Genomic DNA, 4790 nt, shown 5'->3' with positions numbered 1-4790 from the left:
TTATATGCTTTAATACTATTCCTCAGCTTGCCCTTGGAAGGGACATGTCAAACAGTCCTACTTTTTGCTTATCGCACTACTTGTATCATTCTGCTTTAACGCACCTTTTTGAATAAACAATGCATAGCATTAAGACTATTATTGCATTCTTCCTTTCTATATATGTTCATTCATGACATCTAGCACCCATACACTGGTACGGCCAATACGCTAGGGGCTTAAGCATACCCCATAATATGGCGTGAGAAGTCCGAACACTTTCGACAGTGCGGCACCCCGAACTTATAGCATTATATGCATCAGCTCCGAATCATGTCTTGGGTCAATAGTTGGGTTTGCCCGGCTCCCATGTTTTGGTACCTTACGTTCCGCTATATTGGCTAAGGTAGCACTGGGAGAACTACTGGGATTGTGCCCCGGTTCTGCTGGGCTAAGCACCTCGGTAGAGAAAGCTAAAACTGACTGTCATGATAAGGCGAGAGACTGGTCGCTGTTCGAGAGGTTTCAAGTCCGTAAAGACTTATGCCGCTTAGAGCGAGGAGTCGGCCCTGTCCGGCTTAAGGCGTGTATAGCGCCCCGAATTCGGCCTTCCGAATAGTAGGGGCTTCACCGAAATTTAAAATTATAGAATTCTATGGCTAAGTGAGAGTGATAACGCATTATAGTCCGATTGCCTTGTTCGTTGTGCTGAGCACCTCCCTCGAAGGACCCAAAAATGGGAACAAGAGTGCTCAGGTTTATCCCGAACACCCCAGCACTCGTGGCGTGGGGGCAGAAGCTGACGACTAGCCATCTCTCAGATTTGATAACCAGCTAAATATAAGGTAATATTTTAAATTCAAACAAGCGTTGCATAGCGCATATGAACAAGTTTTCATAATACAGGATTACACGAGCAAGTTTACTCAAATATTACATCTTCCGTACACTCGTCCGCTATGAGACAGGCACCCTTCAGGACACCCTCATAGTACATCTCGGGGTGGCAATGCTCCTTGCCCTGCGGCGGCCCCTCCTTCTCCAGCTTCACGACGTCCATCTTAGCCCAGTGCACCGTCGCACGGGCGAAAGCCCGGCATGCACCTTCGATGCAGACGGACCGCTTGATGACTTCTAGCCATGGGTAGGCATCCACAAGCCGCCTCACCAGGCCGAAGTAGCTGTTGGGAAGGGCGTCGCCATGCCACATCCGAACTATAAAGCCCTTCATGGCCTGTTCGGCCGCCTTGTGCTGCTCGACCAGTTGCTTCAGCTGGTCGCTGAGAGGCATCGGGTGGTCGGTCCCAGTATACTGAGACCAGAACAGATTCTCCGTTGAGCTTCCCTCCTCGGCCTGGTAAAACTATGCGACATCTGACACGCTGCGGGGCAAATCTGTGAATGCTCCTGGAGAGCTCCGGATTCGGGTAAGTAACAAGTAATTTACTTTCACATGCTTGCTTTGGATATAGAATGCCTTACCCGCCGCTATCTTCTTCATCGCATCAATCTCCTGGAGGGCCTTTTGGGCTTCGGCCTTGGCACTCTTTGCACTTTCAAGGGTCGCGGCAAGCTCGGACTCTCGCGTCTTCAAGTCAAGCTCCAACTCCTCGTGCTTCGTCACGAGAGCGTGGAGCTCTTGCTGCACCTCGCCCACCCATGCCTCCTGCCTTTCCCGCTCAGTGCGCTCCTTGGCCGCTTTATTTTCGGCCTTGGATAGCGCTTGCTTCAGGGTCGCCACCTCGGTCGTGGACCCTGGCAAATTTACGATGATCCTGTCATTTTGCAATCGTATTCTTTTTATATATATCCATAGACTAGGTACTACTTACCTTTGTTCTCCTCGAGCTGCCTCTTGGCAAGGCCGAGCACTTTCTTGGACCCTTCGAGGTCCTGCTTCAGCACGGCGACCTCCGTAGTCTGTGCGGCAGAGGCCATCAGCGAAGCCTGCATACGCATATAGACATACTTATATTAGACTCCTGCGATATTGTTTGATCCTCTATTCGGCTTTCCTTTGTGAACACCGAACAGAGCATCAGGGGCTACTGTCTATGCGGTAACATTTTTCCTATATTTCAAATACTTACCTCAAAGCCTGTTAGAAGGCTGGCACAGGCTTCAGTCAGTCCGCTCTTGGCACACTGAACCTTCTGGATCACCGCACCCATAATAGTGCGGTGCTCTTCGTCGATGGAAGCGCTGCGAAGCACTCCCAGCAGATTGTCTGGTGCCCCTGGATGGGCAGAGGTCACCTGCACAGGCGTCTTGCCCCTTTTGGAAGGAGGCCGCCTGCCCGAGTCTGGAACCACTGGAGGTTCCGGCGCGGTGTTCGGCTGAGGGCAACTCGGAGCCCTCGGGAGCCTTACCCCCTCCGCTCCTGGAGTCTGGAAGGTCGCCTTGAGGCGCCTCCGGAATTGTCTCCCCTCGACCCGGTGCCTCTTGAGACAATACTTCGGCATTGTCCGTAGGGCAAGGGGAGGTGGCGGTCAGAAGTGGATCGCTATCCATGTCCGAGGAGTCCAAGGATCCGCCCGACGAAGATGCGTTGATACGGGCTTGGGGCGGTCTGCATAATCATATTGGGCGTTAGGAGAAGCAGTGCGACAAAGGTATGCTATGAGTTACTCTGGTATCCGAATACTTACGACTTCGCCAGGGGCTTGGCCCTGAGCAGCCACTCGTCTTTGCCTTTGGCGGCGGTGGTGGAGTAGTCCAGAAGGAGGGTCCTCCCCTTCTTGGACCCTTCGCCCCCCCCCCCCCCGGTCGGGGCGGCCTTCCTTTTCTTGTCTCCCGGGAAGACCCGCTCAGTCTTGGAATCCCGCTTACAAGACATTTCAACAATGGTAAAACAAGACCAGCAAAGCCGCCCGATGTGCCGACAATCCCGATAGGAGCTGCACATATCTTGTTCTCACGGCAACACCGGATAGGTCAAGCTACATGTAAAACCGGCCCTCAAGTTGCCCCGAGGTGGCCCCACAGGTTGCCCGGTTCGGACCAACACTTAGAGAAGCACTGGCCGGGGGGGTTAAAATAAAGATGACCCTCGGGAGAGCGACTGCCAATGGAAAAGTAGGTGGTGGTGAGGCAAATGGTAAAACCAAGGTTGGGCCTTCTGGGGGAGTTTTATTCAAAGCGAACTGTCAAGGGGTTCCCATAACACCAAACCGTGTAAGGGACGCAGAATTAAGGAACATAACACCGGTATGACGGAAACTAGGGCGGCAAGAGTGGAACAAAACACCAGGCATAAGGCCGAGCCTTCCACCCTATACCAAGTATATAGATGCATTAATTAAATAAGAGATAATAATGATATCCCAACAATAACCATGTTCCAATATGGAACAAACTTCATCTTCACCTGCAACTAGCAACGGTATAAGAGGGGTCGAGCAAAAGCGGTATCATAGCCAAACAACAGTTCTAGGAAAGGTGGGTTAGAGGCTTGACATGGCAATATGGGAGGCATGATATAGCAAGTGGTAGGTAGCGCGGCAGAGCAATAGAGTGATCAACTAGCAAGCAAAGATAGAAGTGATTTCGAGGGTGTGGTCATCTTGCCTGAGATCCCGAAAGGAAGAAGAACAAGTCCATGAAGAAAACAAACGAACGTAGTCGAACGAAACCTCACAACTCCGGAACGAAACCGAAGCTAACGAGAGAAGCAACCTGGAAAGAAGCAAGCAACATAGTAAACAACCACCACATAAACATGGCATGATGCACAACCAAGTATGACGCATGTCCGGTTTAATGATTCATGGCATGGCATGGCAAAGTGCACAAACAAAACTACAAATTAAGTGGAGCTGAATATGCAATGAGTTGCATATTGACAGAACACCACATTCAAGTTATTTAGTTCGATCTCGTTTATGTACCCAACAATATTAAATGTTCATTAACATGGCAAGATTGAGGCTGGAAATAACAAACAACAATTCCAAAAAATCCTCATGTGCATATTTTAGATTTGGTACTGTTCTGCCCTAAACTATATTTTAAAGTTGTTAAACATGCAAAGTAAAGCCACCATGTTAAACGAGGCATTTTTCTACCCCATTTACATATAAATTTTATTAAATTTGAAGCTATGGTTATTAGGTTATGAATTAAAGCATTTTAACATGGCATTGGAGCAAATTTAAACAAACAACATTTTAAACATGGTTGAAAATGACATATTATGAAACTAGAAGAAAAACTAAGCATTTTACATATATAAATATTTTCAATCCAATGCATCATTTGTGAGTTATTAAATGCATGATCTAGGGGGACTTTTCTATAAAACTGCAAAACACTGGATAATTAACAAATTCGTTCGTCAGGAACAAAACAGGACACGGGCCGAAACTAAAACTGGAGGAGGCCCAACGGAAGGAAAAAAGGGGCACCCGGGGGAGCTGCTCACGTTGGCCTCTAGGGAGCTGGGCCTTGGAGATCACGGATGGGCCTTGAGCACTAGATGGCTTGCGGGCAGTGCGGCAGCCCACGCGGGAGGGCGATGCTTCAACGGCCTGGGAGAGCGCTCTGCTCAACTAAAACGAAGCAGACAGCAGCGCGGGCACGAGGTTCAGAGAAGCAGCAGCGGCGGAGATGAGCGGGTCCAGGTGCGGGACGTCGTTCTCTGGCGAGGTACTTGGCGGCGGCGGCGGTGCTACGAGCCACCGGATCCGGCGGTGTTCAAGTCAGCAGGGGAGGCAGCGGTGCATGATGCTCGACCTGGAGCAGGGAAGTAGGGGGACTTGGCGCGGGGTCAACACACGCGCAAAGGACGAGCCGGGGAGGTCGACGCGGTCCTG

The 4790-nt window shown here is 50.2% G+C and overlaps 1 long non-coding RNA gene across 1 annotated transcript; it reads right to left on the bottom strand.

The window, feature by feature from the left end:
* Positions 1–281: 281 nt before the first annotated feature.
* Positions 282–4261, bottom strand: LOC147984862 (uncharacterized). The gene is made up of 3 exons (XR_015615074.1): positions 2628–4261; positions 1812–2548; positions 282–1734 (listed from the first exon to the last, which is right to left on the bottom strand). It is a non-coding gene; the product is annotated as an uncharacterized LOC147984862 (long non-coding RNA).
* Positions 4262–4790: the final 529 nt, after the last annotated feature.

This window comes from Triticum urartu, chromosome 2A (assembly GCF_056163025.1).
Source record: "Triticum urartu cultivar PI428250 chromosome 2A, HENAU_Tu73, whole genome shotgun sequence".
In the NCBI taxonomy this organism is placed as follows: Eukaryota; Viridiplantae; Streptophyta; class Magnoliopsida; order Poales; family Poaceae; genus Triticum; species Triticum urartu.
This window is presented reverse-complemented; position numbering and strand designations above follow the sequence as displayed.